General features: G+C 42.1%; 1 long non-coding RNA gene across 1 annotated transcript; it reads right to left on the bottom strand.

The window, feature by feature from the left end:
* Window positions 1–592: 592 nt before the first annotated feature.
* On the bottom strand, window positions 593–11504 carry LOC149338508 (uncharacterized). Its single transcript, XR_016283743.1, has 3 exons — window positions 11145–11504; window positions 9988–10061; window positions 593–683 (listed from the first exon to the last, which is right to left on the bottom strand). It is a non-coding gene; the product is annotated as an uncharacterized LOC149338508 (long non-coding RNA).
* Between the last annotated feature and the right edge of the window lie 4005 nt (window positions 11505–15509).

Raw genomic sequence — 15509 nt, 5'->3', positions numbered from 1 at the left:
TGGAAGAAAGATTGGGAATTCCAAATATCGAAAAAACAAAAAACCTTTTTTTTTCAAAATATTTGCCTAACCTGTTGTTCCCTTAAAGAATTGGCCGGGTGTAAATGTGCAAGCCATTGAGAGCACTTCATTCGCACGATTCCTTATTGTGAAGCATACCCTATTGGAAAAAAAGGCAATGATGTAAATATTGGAAACCAACACTGGAAACCTTGGTGGATTATGGTAATGGAAAATGCGTTGGAATGACTGGGCATGTTGGAATGACTGGGCATGTTGGAATGACTGGGCATGTTGGAATGACTGGGCATGTTGGAATGACTGGGCATGTTGGAATGACTGGGCAGGTTGGAATGACTGGGCCGGTTGGAATGACTGGGCATGTTGGAATGACTGGGAGATGTTGGGGCAGGGGCCATGCAGCAATGTTATGTCTGTCGCAATGAGACAGCAAATTTCAAAATAGATGAAGCTCCTACAGCCAGTTTTATTTTGTGTTCATGCTCCTCTTGCTCTTCTTTAGCCACTTGTCAATGCAGTTGGGCCCCATGAAACAGCCTTGTTGATGTACCACCGCTCGTCCTGTCCTCTTCTCGATCTTCAGTCCTGTAAAGTTCGTGGTTATCCCTCCTCCCCAACATACCACCGGTGCATGAGGGCTTGGGAAAACTGGGCGATGCACTCTGCAGAAAAGATTGAAATGAAAGAATTAGGATCCACAAGTTTTTATTCTTGCCAGTATTAGAGTGCTAAAAAAGTAAACTCCGTATTGTGGCCACAGGAATAAAGTGAGCCTAAATCAAGAACCACTGAAGCTATTCGCACTCAAAAAGAAAAATAATTTGAGGTTCTTATTCAATATATCATATGCTCGTCATTAAGTACCATCATCAGCAGCATAACTAGCACCACTGCAAGACAAAGGCCTCTCCTATATCCCTAAACATAAGCCTGACGTGTGCCATAATGAGCAAAATAAAAAAGCCATCGTTTTTTGTCCTCTGAAGGCTTTTAGTGGGGTATTAATAAGAGGGACAATATAAAGGTAACATCAGAAGGGTGACTGCAGTAGCACAGCTGAGATGTCGCAGACGATACACTACGAAAAGAGGCATACAATCCATTGATACATCAGTTGCAAAATAAAAACAGCAGCAAAGAAAAGGTAAAACAAACCAGTGTCAATGCTCCAAGCGATATCACTTATTTCCATAATTTTGAGGGACCACATGCAATGAAAATGTGGTGAGGTAGGATCACAAGCGAAGGCCATTCTGTTCTCGATTTAATTATTACTAACTCTATGCAGCTGAATGCTTTTTCTGGTGTTTTATCTTGTTGTGTTAGTGACCATCTTCCTGTGTTTGCTTGCATTGAGAACACTAGTACAATAGGAAGTAAGTCCACATCAATCACATACCAAGCTATTACAGAATCATCATTGAAATCCTTTAGGGATGCGCTCATGAAAGTATATTGGAGTAAGATAGCTGAACTTCATGATGCAAATGTTGCCTATAATACGTTTGTCGATTGCTGTAAACAGATATGTCACGACTGCTTTCCTCTTGTAACACGCGTGAAAAGTCGCAGAATCCGCAAGCCATGGGTAACGCCAGAGCTTCGCGGAGAAATACAAATGAAAGACAAGCGTACAGAAAATTTTTGAGCAGCCGGAAGGTTGAGGACCTTGCGGTATTTAAGAAATATAGGAACAAATTGACTAAAAAACTGCGGTCTGCACGAACAGCCTATCACGTGTCACTTCTAGATGTTAAGAATGCTCGAAATGGTGTACTATGGTCGAGATTAAATACACTTCTGCAGCGGGACAGTTCACGCACTGCATTAACAAAATTAAATATTGATGGAAAGGAAGTTTCTGGCGTCGAACTGGCTAATGTATTCAATACTTTTTTAACGAGCTTGGCTACCCGTGCTATAACACGTGCTGCCGGATCTGACGCTTGCAAATATGTTCGAATTCAGAATGATGAAACAATTTTTCTGCACCCAGTCACGGTAGACGAAGTAGTGTCGGTGATAACAAATCTTAACAATAGCAGTAGCTGTGACATTGATGATATCCAAATACGGCCAGTCAAGCATGTAGTTGACATAATTGCTCCCATACTTGCTCACATCTTTAACATCTGTTTAGAAACTGCAGTTTTTACGGAAAAAATGCAATTAGCAAAAGTTGTTGTTCTTTACAAAAAAGGAGATCGCAACGCCCTCGCCAACTACAGACCAATCTCTATTTTGCCAGTGTTTTCGAAAGCATTTGAGAAAATGCTGCATCTAAGAATGTCAAATTTCATCCATAAATTTAACTTGCTAACACCATTTCAGTTTGGCTTCTGCAAAAGCAAATCCACTGAACTTGCATTACTCCAACAAAAGGAATATATAATAAAGCAACTTGAAAACAAATCTATTGTCATTGGTGTATTTGTGGACTTCTCAAAGGCTTTTGACCTGGTAAATCATAAAATCTTACTAAATAAATTACACTACTATGGTATCCGAGGAAAAGCGCTCTCATTGTTAAGTTCTTATTTGTCGTTTAGACAGCAAGTGGTGTACATAAATGGTATACAGTCTGAACCGAAGCCGCTCTTCTACGGTGTCCCCCAAGGCAGTACGCTAGGGCCTCTACTCTTCAATATTTACCGAAACGATATTGTCAACATTAGCGATAATACAAAGTTTTCCATCTATGCAGACGATACGAGCGTATTTTTTTCGGGTGAAAATGTTCATGAACTTATCAAACAATGTAATGCCACAATGCCTCTTGAGGTCTGGTCTGCAGTTAACCTGATGCAAATAAATGAGAGTAAGACCAAAGCTGTCATATTTAGGCCGAAAAATAAAGTTATCCCACTGCACGAGAATATTATATTAAACTCGCGGGCTGTAGAAATTGTTGAGCAGTTTAAATGCCTTGGGGTCATATTTTCTGCCAGTATGTCATGGGATTACCATGTCAATTATATCTTGAAAAAAATAGCTCAAATCACTGGTGTTATAGGCCGTCTAAAATACATACTTCCCACAAAAACTAAGATGCTGGTATACAATTCAATATTCAACTCGCATTTAAACTATTGCCAGTTGGTGTGGGGCACTACAACATTCACTAACTTTGAACGTATTCATTTAATGCAAAAAAGATATCTCCGAAATGCATATAATTTACCGTTCCGACATCCCAGTGCAGCTTTCTTTTGTCGCTCCAGAGTTATTAAAGCACATAACCTTTATAAATATCGCCTCAGTGTTACTTTTAAAACAGAAATCAAGAAGAATGTAACAAATCTTAAAAATTTTGCAGAACTAAGGAAAAAAGAATCAGTCTATGAATGCCTTTAGTACACACTTCCATCTCTTCTAAATAGGTATATCCACATTAACCTCGATTTGTTTTCTTTTTCATGTCATGAACTACATAATTTGTTTTTGCATAACATTGTTTAAGTTTCATTATGTATACATATTGCTGTTTCGTGTATTCTCCGGTGCTTCCTTAATGTGCTTGTTTTTTAAAATTGCATAAATTCTTGTGTTGCCTCCCTGTCAATAATAAGGATTATAGACTCGTCAAGCTGCCCAAGGGCAGCTTTTTTCTACGATTCCTCCATCTGTAGTGCTAGATGGGAAATAAACTTTGATTTGATTTATTCTTCAATGGGAACAGGAAAAATTTCTTGATTTAGTTGTGATGGCATCCTGGTCTGAAGCGGGGCAGCAACATTTAACATTAAGTTGTGGAAAAGTATTGTAGAGTATATGGAACACACCTAAACGAGCGTTTCCCCTTTTATGCAGTGATGTCTGGTGGTCAAATGAGATGACTGATTACACATATGCTGTACCAAGTGTCGCTGTTGGATTAAAGGGAGTTGGTGGCGTAGCATCAAACAGTTTGGTGCAAAATTGAAAGAGCTAGGGAATACTTCAGTTTGGAATCAATAAAATTTTTATGCATAAACTGCGCAGCATGGCAAGAGCACACAGATCATGACATCTCCTGATAAACCCGAGTGCCCTTGTGGTGCCAGCAGCATGTATCGTGACATGCTCCAAGTATGTGGGGCTGCATCTGGTTAAGGTTTCTCCATACCATTAACCCTAGAGGTGGGAAAGGAGGTCAATATGTTGTGACAAAACAATGCAGACAAGACAAGGACAACGAAGGAATAAATATGATGGCATGAGTGCTGACTATCGCCAATGTGTATTGGAAACCACGTCAAAATATATACACTGTAGCCTAAAAAAACAACGAACAAAGGGCACCTTGTGTCAACCACATTGCATGAGTGTAAAACAAAACAAAAACTGACAAAGAAGCATTTAAGAGCATGAACTCTTCCTTAGGAAGCGATAAAGAAGGTGTGCTAACACAGTGATTGCGGTTTTTTTTTAAATTTCAGTGGCCTCGATTATCTCACGCACAAACTTTTCTGTGTCTGTCAGGCAAAATGCAGAACATGAATTCCGGTTCACAGCGTTTAGGATCTGGCAAACAATTGCAATTGCAACAGTGAATCATCAAAGTTCTCCCGCAAGCTTTGTTCACATCGTCGTGGTGGTCTTTTAAACCTCTCAGTGACACACTTGCCTGTTTTCCCAATGTAAACATAGCCGCATTTCAAGGCGTTCGAACACACTATGTCTTCTGTGCAGTGCACGAAGAGACTCTGATGGATAATCTCGGTTGACTACAGGTACTGAAACTTCATAGGGTTAGAAAAACAATATCGACGCCAACTCGACTGCCTATTTAACCGGTGCGACCAATTGTGGATGTAGGGAAAGGTACGTACAAACTTCCTTTTGGGAGTTACAGTCTCGACGGGGGCACAAAAAGAATGTTTCAACTTCTGCTTAAAGCAATCGGCTAAAGACACTGACAAAGGTTCTGAATATCCAGTAAAGGACAAACGGCATATGAGCTGGGCAAAACTGGATGTCATGGCAATCAAACAGGATTTCATTAAGGAATTTTTGAAGCAAAGGTTAGTGACACCTCTTGACCAGCTTAGACTGAACCGAAGAAAATGGTAAAAGTAGCTTGTTTTCCCTTGGTTCGTAAGCCCAACAAGTGTAACCACCCAAGATTGAGATCCAATAAATGTGATGACATATTATCCTCTATAATTTCAGTGGTGATTCAAAGTGGACTGAGGCTTTGACTGAACTCCTCTCTCACCTTAGACAATGCTTCGTCAGGATTGGAGATCCTGCAATAAGCCACGTAACAGCGGCGCTAATAGTTTTTTTTGCAAAAACAAGCTATTCTGAAATGTAATAAAGATGGACTGAAGGTATGAGCTTAAAAGTGCGACAAAATTATTCACCAAAACGCCTGAGACGTTTGGAATGCCACTGCTCCATTTAGGTTAATGAATTCTTCAACACATTATTGATCCTGATTGAGGGATGGCGTAATATAAATCCTTGATGTCAACATAGCACCCTATGAAACTGGTGCGAGAGTTATTGTGTAGAAACTGCGTTACTTTCTCTGCAGATCTTACACGAGAGGAGTCATCAATGCTCAGCAACTTAATTTTATGTCGCAAAGAGAAGGCGATTTGTTTCTGACAGGTTCCATTCTCTTAAACTACAACCCTCAAGGAGCAGTCACCTTTATGGGTCTTTGCGGTAAAGAAGATAGCTGGACAATTTTTCTTACTGAAGTTGATGGCATTAGCCTGATGGTTAAACTCTAGATTGTTAATGTTTCTTGGCACTGGACTCTGCTTTTAACAAATCAGATAGTAAGTGGCACTCAAATTCAGAATACACTGCATCTGTGGCCTTGGACTGAAAGGCGCCTTTCGATACGACCACAAAACCACCGTTTATCAGCAGTTGAAAGCAAGAGGGCCCACCCTCTTAAATACGACACAGTTCGGCCTGTGGGCAAGTTCCTAAAGAGGGTTCAAACCGTGACACTGCATCAAAACATCCCGAAACACACCTGTCACACTCAGGTCTGTGCGTGGAAAAGGCAACTCGTCAAACCATGGCAAGCATCTCCACAATAGTTCTCTTCGGAAGAACGGAAAATTTTGGTCCATAAGCACTTCAAGGACCAGACGAGGCAGCGACTCCAAGCTGAAGGTGTGCACCTTGTTGTCAAACTCTTGTGCCTGAAAACAAGCCAGGGAGTGGCTGGTTGACGGTGTCACGCACCGTTGACCAGGTGAAAGCCATCTGGAATGCCACTTTGCAGCCACTTTGCGCTCACTAGCCCGGAGCAGAGAAGCCAAGGCACGAGTGTGTGAAAACAAGGTGCACAATGTCGACACTGAGTTGCTGCCTCGTCTGCTGCTTGAAGCATATACGGGCCAAAATTTGCCATTGTTCCTTCGAAGAGGACTATTCTGGAGCTGTTTGCCATACTTTGACGTCTTGCCTTCCTGTGCCTGGACCTGAGCGTGACAGGTGTGTTTCAGGGGGCGTTGGTTGATGGGGTGTCGTGGTTTGAACCATGCCAGGAACTTGCCCGCAGGCTGAACTGTAACGGGTTTAAGACGGTGGGCCCTATCGCATTCAACTGCTGATAAAGAAGGTGGTTTTGTGGTCATGTCTAAAGGCGTCTTTCTGTCCAAGGCAACGGAGGCAGTTAATTCTGAGTTCAAGTGTCACACAACAGCTGATTTGTTAATAGCAATGTCCAGAGCCAAGAAACTATGTAATAATCTAAAGTTGAACCATCTGGCTAATGTATCAACTTCAGCAAGAAACTAGCAGAGGTGCCAATGAGAGGTCAAAAGACCACCGTTACGATGTGAACAAAGCTAGCAGGGGGAATCTGATGTTTCCTTGTCGCGACTGCGATCGTTTGCCACATCCTTTATGCTGTGAGGCGTAATTTCTTGTGCTGCATTGTGCTAGACAGACACAGAAAAGTTTGTGCATGAGATGATCGAGGCCACTGAAATTGTAGAAAAAACGCAATCAATGTGTTAACACACCTTCTTTATCGCTCCCTAAGAAAGAGTTCATGCTCTTAAATGCTTCATATTCAACTTTCGTTTTGTTTTTGACAGATCCAAAGTGAATGTTAGAAGGCGCCCTTTCTTCATTCTTTTTTTAGGCCACAGTGTATATATTTTGATGTGCTTTCCAATAAACCTTCTTGAAAGTCAGCACTCGCACCGTCGCATTCCTTCCTCATCTTTCTCTTCTTTGCGCTGTTTTGACACGATGAATTACAAACAAGACCATTCATCCGTCTTGCAAAAGTCAATACAGTCAGAGTAGCTGAGATAGTTGGGGCATCCTTCAGAATAATGCAGTCATAAAGACAAGGTTGGGACATAAAGACAAAGACTGTTATTGAATGGCTAATATTAATGTACTTTAGTAATGTGCTTGGTTTGGTTTATGGGGGTTTAACATCCCAAAGTGACTCAGGATGAGGGACGCCTTATGATTTTGCATATTGATATGCTGGGCTTCATAAGAGAAGAAGTACAATAGTTTTTTAAGGCCAGCCGTAGAACAGGAAGCAATGAATCTACACTAATATCAAAGAATGAAGGCTCAAGCATGAGAGTGTAGCTAAAAGGTTATAATGACAAACATGAAAAGCTTTGGAGAAATTCAAGTCGATGACACTTGCCTAAAATAAAGAATCTAAATTTGGGTGAAAATCTGTTGTGAATTCAAAAAGTTGGATTGCACATTAGTAAAGAGAATGGGAGCCGTGATGACTGGTATAGAAATATTAGTTTGAATTATGGTGGCAAGTAATATGCGGACTCATTTCGTGCTCTAACAGTTCATGCAAAATGCACATCAATAAAATAGGAGAACAGTTTGGGGATCAGAACGATTTCCAGCCTTAATTATTGACAGGTCAGCTTCAGGTTGTCAGGGATAGAACCAAGAGGTTTGGATTGGCTAACAATTATTGGTAAAATCTGTCTTCAGATATCCTCAGTAGTTTAAAGTATGTCAGAAGGCTTCTCACACAGCCCTCAGGTACTCGAAAGCTTGTGCTTATCAATGACTTTCGAGACATGATGAGAAGCAATGGTTAATGCAGTGAAATGGGAAACAAATAACTGATTTTTCTCAAGAAAGTGCCCATGGAATATGCTGTCAAACAAATTCCCAAGGATCCTTCAATTAAGCCCAAAATGACAGTTTATGGGTAGCCACTTTGTTATAACCATCACATACAAAAAAAGACACCAGAAGCCCTCCTTATTCACTGTAAACAAGGGAGAATTATGAGACATCATTCCGGCACACAAAATCACACGGATGAAGAGAGTAGACTCCATGGACACCATATATCAACTGAGGTTTATTCCACAACACAGGCTTTTTATGTGCAAAGGGGTACTAGTGATCCCTGGGGCTGAAAAGTATTTCCGCCACAAGATAATTATTCAGGACGGCAAAAACCAAAACACAAAAAAACAGGGGTAAAGGTATCTTGCCACTCACATTAAACACATTGGCACGCCTATGCATCACCTACCTGGCTGACCCAACAAACATATTTGCCTCCAGATAATCTATTTCTTTTTCTGGAGCGCTGCAGAAGGGCTGCTGACGTAATTCTCTTTTTCAACAGAGATACAAAAGGCTTAAAAAATTTCCCAGCCCTTTCAAGTGCTAAACTTGCACAAGGCATGTGTTTCTTTCAAAAACGCCTTGCATGCTCGCTTGTGCGAGCAAAGGCGAATGTGCTCAGCTAAATGACCTCTGCCACTTAATGAATCAGCTGTCCTGCAATGTTCAAGCAAGCGTTCATTGATGCAAGCCTCGTCTGTCTAATGTAATGTTTGACACAGGCAAGGAGGATGCTGTACACCATGTCAACCTCATGTTTAACGAGGGGTTTGGTGTGCTTAGTTTTGTAGGCAGGCTTTTTCGTAACGTCATTTATCAGGTGGCACATGCATCCCAGCTTTCCCAAGCTGAAAATACAACATGTACATCGTGTTTGTCACTGACCTTCTTGAGGCGGTGTGACACCTGATGGCAATACGGCACAATGACAGGTCACTGTTGCGAATGTGCGTTGTCTTCCGGCTTGCGCTGCCCAGCACACTTCATCTCTCGAACCTGGCTTTCTACCACTAAGGCTACAATTTCTCCTGCGAAAACTGCCTGCTCCAGTCTCCTTACTTGCGCATTGATGCTGTCACAGGGTCGTGACAGCGTCAATGCCGAAGTAAGGCGACTGGAGCAGGCAGGCAGAAAAAGAAATAGATTATCTCAACGCAAATGTGTGTTGGGTCAGCCAGGTAGGCAATGTTTAGTCACGCCAATGCATTCAACTTGAGTGACAAGCTAACCTTACGCCTATGTTTTTGTTTTTGCAACATTGAATAATTGTTACCTGGTCGAGGAAACACTTTTCAGCCACAGGGGTCACTAGTACCACTTTGCATGTAAAAAGCTCATGTTGTGAAATCAACCTCAGTTGAAGTATGGGGTCTATGGAGTCTACTCTCTTCGTTCATGTGTTTTTGTACACTGGAATGATGTCTCATAATTCTACCCAGAACCAATTAGCTCAGCTCTCCATGCTTAGCAAAAACAAGGCAGCAGTAATGAAACCAGTTCTCATGTGTGCACTTTTTCTTTTACATCTGTGACCTGCGATGAGTGGCATAAAAACACATATTTAAGTTAACACACATGCATCATAATGTTAATATTCGTAGTCAAATAGTATCACATAATGCAGCCAAAAACATGCAGACATTTCGCACTTCATGCATAGAATGCAACGGTTAAAAGACGAGCAATATTGAATGTAAAACTTCAAATGGCCTGCAACCGGCCCATTCTGACAGCCAACTAATATTACTCATATAAACATGTAAACATATCAGGCCAGAGCTATCCAAACTGCTCCAAGCAGTAGCATTAAGGAAAAGAGCAATGAAAGTAAGAGAACATTTCATGGCAACCACAAGAACAAAGCACAATGCAGTAACAACTTACAACACAGCTTTTGACTTCATCTGGTGGCCACAAAATCCATGCCATTGACTCGGACTGGAAGACAGATGCGCCACCTGCGGATACCAATTTCCCATTATCACTATGACAGGAGTACAAAAACAAGCATGCGAACTCGGTCCAACAGTGAATATCACATGAATGTAAAAAGATCAGGAAAAATATACTTGCCCAAGTATACGCCTCAATACAAAGGAAAACTACCCTGTTTAAAATGCATCAGTTCCCCTAGCACTAGTAAAGGAATCTTGCTATGAGCAAAACAAATCTGCGTTCGAAAGCGTAGATAAACATCGTAATAACTGAGACAATTATTGCGTCACTTGTTTTCCTCAGAAACCAATTTTCAAACAGCAGAGTGATCAAAATGCAAGATCCTATACTCTGGGTAGCCAGAAACGCTATCGGTATCATAAAAAAAAAAATCTTCACATACTCATTTAAAAATTAGATCCTGACGGCCGGAAATTAACTTTCGTTGGTAACTGCAACCTGAGACAGTGCTTTCTTTATAGTGGGGTTTGAATTCAGATGCGGAAAATGGGCACTGATCGTATTGGAGGGTTCCGGATTAATTTAGACCACCTAGAATTTCTTAACGTGAGCTGACATCGCACAGCACAGGGGCATTCTTTTTTTCATTTCACCTAAATCGAAATGCGACTACTGCCATCAGGATCGACCCCACGACCTAAGGTTTAACAGTCTAGGGCCAAGCAAAAACCGCGGCGAATAAAAAGTGTTTCAATCCCCCTCAAAGTGCTAACGCTATCTTGAAAGACAATCATACATTTTACGCACAGCCAAAGTGCCGGTCCTTGAAACGTGCGCGGTGGTGTGAACAAGCATAGGCAGAAACGCGTAGAACGAGGCATATACGAGGACAAATCTGTGCTCAACAAGAAACAAAACGCGCAAACATGCGCATACCAAAATCATGCAAAGCTAGCGCACGCACGGTCGCATCCCCTTCGCCAAAACAAGTACCGACAGCGACAATTCTTGGCAGAGGAACTCACCGCGGCGACAACAAAAGCGCCTTAAACGCTTTTTATAGCATTGAACACGAATACTGCAGCAGTACGACAGGTCACCGTTCCAGCATTATATGCTTCGGATAATGCACGAGTACTGCTTACCTTTTCAGATGATTGCGTAGTCGTGCAGAACGCTGTTTGCCTTCGTGTCACGGGCACTACACCAACCAGTGAGATTTCAGCACGAGTGCTACGTAGCCGGCACTCTCTACCACGTAGTCACACAGAAGAAAATATTCCGGGCCTTATTTGGAACATTTCCACCGCGACACTGCCCGCGCGTCTTTGTGCCTGGACACCCATCCTGGACTACACAAAGAAGCGCACAGACTGAAAAGTTAGAGAGACCAGAAAAATGACACTTTGCCTCGAATAGGCTACGTCGACAGCACTGCGCGATTGTGCACCCTTGAGCAAGAAGAAACACACGCAAACCACAACACAGTTCACGACGGCTCACAATCCAAGTAGCGAATTGTACCAAGCGCTGAAGCGCGATGCACGCGACGCAGCACCCGAAACGCCATGAGGGTTATACAGAAAAACAGCTACCGGCAGCCACCTGGCGGTGACAACCAGTTTTTGTTTCGGTTTCGTTGTGAAAAAGCTTGTATCCTACTTTTTATTTTATTTTTGGTATTTTTATTGGGTATTCAGCCGTATCGGCATCCACAGAAATTGCAGCGATTGCGAGCAATTACCACTGGTAGAAACGCGCGAATTAACGACCTGTTGCTTGCGCTGCGGTTGAAAAATGCCTGAGTTCTCACGGCAGTATGGCTTGCTGCTTTGCTCATTCACGAAATTACATGCCGATTTCTGTTTGTATGGGGAAGTTTTTTTTTATATTGATGGGAGATCAGCAAGGCTAACAAAATACCCAACGTAGCAGTCGTAGAGAGTAGGTTGTCGTAAAAACATGGTGACGCTGTTTGATCGGCAGCACGACGTGAGAGGCGGCAGCGTTGAAACGCGCGTCGAGAGAACAACCTCCACGGTATATGCTTTCTTGAGACTACAGTGAAGGTGTGCATTTTTTATAGTGGAGTTCTCTCATCCAACGTGAAAACCAAATCAATTCTTAGTATGAAATATGCTGTGTAATTTATATCCTCATATTGAGTTTATATATATCTGCATTTCTATTTTGAAAAACAGTGTTGTACTGGTAATTGTGTACCGAGGTGCATGTATAAGAGTGCAGCCTTGTCGAAATATTCTGTGTATATATTTGTATTCGTAACCCTTCTACAAAGAAGCTGTGGCCAGCTATGTGGTTAACAATTTGTTAATTGAATTAGTATATGTCTTGAAATGCACGCTCAATAAAATTTTCTGAATGAAATTGAGTGTTCGGATTCAGGCATGCAGGGCTCTGCAAACCTGCAATTTATTATTTTGTGAACAATGAAGTTAAACTTTTTCTCAAACATTTTGCTAATGATAATCTAAGCCCAAGTATATAAGTCGTTACTTTTTAAAAAAATTTTCTGAAACTGTCAAGTCAACAAATGCACGTGTAAAAAAGAGAAATTTGTCTTGCAGTTTTTATTCTAACAGCATAAAGTGCCAAGTGTACAGTCTTTGTCAAAAGTAACCAGGCTGCATGGTTTGCTTCTAGCTCGTACAGTGGATCCCTCACAGCTTCCCTAAAGCTGGAATGGTAGCTAAAGGTAAGGACTGAGGGTCTTATTACCTTCCAACACGTTTTGATCCTTAGGAATAACACAAGGGCTCCACTATACAACCATGCAGCCTGGTTACTTTTGACAAAGACTGTACGTTTGATGGATTTGACCCACTGAGATTGTTAGTGCATTGATGAGTTTCATTTTGTCAACCATATAGGCACATGCATGCAGTATCTGCTGCCCAGCATCGGCCATTCAAATACAGCCATGGTTTGTGCCATGCCAAACAAGTAGGTACAGTCGTGGGTAAAAAAGATTAGCACACATGACGGAACACCAGAGCGCCGGAATGACAACGCCTGGCACTGAGGGTGGCGGAGAGGCTGATAACGGGAGTGCCGGGCCGTTCCCATTCTACAGTATTAAGGGGGTCTGCCACGGACAGTAAAATTACTGCGGACTGCCACGGACAGCAAAACTGCTGACTAAAAGCAGCGCTATCATATATTGTTCCCGCGAGTTCCTTTTGACAAACCATCGCGGACATAAAAAAACAGTAATAAAAAGAAGCCATCTGTGCTCATGATAACCGAGCCAAAATAAATTCCGCAAGCACAGTCACGTAGGGTCGGCACTTCAACGCTCGGGCGGTGCACGCTTGATAAAGCTTACTTCCTGCCGCCCCCCCCCCCCCCCCCCCGTAGGCTGCAAACATGGAAACGGCCCGTTAGGCAGTTCTGCCTACCGCAGCGCCGCGTGGTGAGATATACGAATTCTGATCGCCAGTGATCTGTGCTAATATTTTTTGCTCGCGACTGTACACATCCATAGGCTCCCACCGTGGTTTCCACATAGTCCAGTGTTGCCTGCCAGGCCCACCGAGATAATCACGATGGATACCACCAAGCCCATCCCGTCCCACCGTGTTCACTGAAGTGTCCAGCGTGGTTTCCATTCAGCCCAATATTGTTTACTGGAAGTGCCAGTGCAGCCACCACAATTTCCACTCAATCCAGGGTGGCCCAAAGTCGCCATTAGTGCATCCAACATCTCTCCCATTCGCTCCAACAGCACCCAGCGTGGAAACCAACACTTCCAATCAGCCCACCGTTTTCTCCAACATGGAAACCAACACTTCCATTCGGCCCACCGTTTTCTCCAACTTGACTTTTGCTGGAATTTTCAACAGGGTAGAGGCAAGTGGTTTGAAGACATGTTCATATTCGGCGGTTGGATCCTCGGGCTGTACAAAATTTATTTATTTTTTCACAGCACAGCCGAAGGCCCTTATCGCGATCGTATTAATTGAGTTGAAAGGGTAAAATTAAGAAATAAATCCGCTTTAAATGAACAATAATTGAAAAGAAGCTCAAGAATTGCGATTTGCACAGTAATAAAAACAAAAATGCCAATGCACAAAGAAACAGAGTAATAGCAGTGTACTAAAAAGAAAACAAAAAGAGCATTGCCAAATTACATGATCAGACATCAAGATATATAGCGATATACAGGGAAGAACGTCAACATGTAGTATGACACAAAGCGAAGGCGTTTAATTAAACATGTCCCGTGGCAAGCAAACGAGCCTGTTCGAAAAGAAAAATAATCAACGAAAATCAACCAAAAATAAGGAATAAAGTTAAAAGGTAATTCCTGTGCGTCTGTCAGTTTAGTTTCTTTCAAGGTATTTCAGTTTAGATGAGTTCGTTTTTTTTTTATGGTTGATGGGACGTCGTTCTTCTGTATGACTGCAAGCGGAATAAAAAATCTCTCCGAATGAGATTTCTGACAGATTAAGCCTTCGAGGTCACGCCGTGACCATGCATGATCACGACTCACAAAAACAACCCGAGGGGGCTCAGAGAAGTCTTCATGGGGGAATGTCTTTTTATACAATTTATATAAATAGAAAACAATTACAAGGCTGTTTTACGGCGATGCTTCAAGTCGTCCAACTCAGAAAGCTATTTTAGTAGTGCGACTTTGGAGGAATGCGAATGATCAGAAGAAAACGATGCGAACAGCACGATTTTGTACGGCGTCAGTGTAACAAAGTAGCTTGTTCTGTATCTCAAATGCTTATCCAGATTATAGTTTCGGCGTATAATGATATGCATTTTGTTTCACACTGATGGGAGCTTGCTTTCGGTTACGTTTCTCAGAAGCTACATTTAGATTAATCTGAAGGTGCATGTACTGACTCAGTGCAGGTGACCATAATAATATTTATACGTGATAATAATTATTAAGCTACTGTTATTTATAAGCTAAATGGTCCGGCAAAACAACAAGAGCTTGATTTTAGTCACATTAACGTAAACTAACCCTGACGAGCACCGCGAACTTATGGCGTCCATGTCTGACTCCAAAGATTAGTGGCGTCTGTGAGAAGTTTGCTCCCGTAAATTACGCACTCGTATGTGGTTAATCGAACCAAAAGTTGTCACTGTTTCAACTCGGTTAAACCTATGACAGTGCGAAAGCAGTGGTTATCGGCTTTAATGATTTCAGAAATGGCCCGACCCAATTTGGGTGGTCACCATCGTGTTAGGCATGACCAACCATTGCTGGGCATCGAATTTGGTGAAAATTGGCAAAGGTCAAATCTCGACAGTGGCCCTGGTGAAAGTTTGGATTTGGCCAGGGCCACATTTGAACATCCCCATCGTTTTCAAATCACACCATCATCCTCACTACGCGCAAATTAACCCAGTCCTGTTGGTCACATGTTTAGGGGGATCCCCGAAGGAGGAGTAGATTTGTAATAAGAAAGTAATTATCATCATCATTTATTCCAACATCAACATTACAGATGCTGAGGACCGTGAACAAAAAG

The sequence above is a fragment of the Amblyomma mixtum genome, chromosome 6 (genome assembly GCF_055824585.1).
Source record: "Amblyomma mixtum isolate Tamu chromosome 6, ASM5582458v1, whole genome shotgun sequence".
NCBI classification, from domain to species: Eukaryota; Metazoa; Arthropoda; class Arachnida; order Ixodida; family Ixodidae; genus Amblyomma; species Amblyomma mixtum.
Note: the sequence above shows the minus strand (reverse complement) of the source record. Positions and strands in the feature narration are given on the sequence as shown.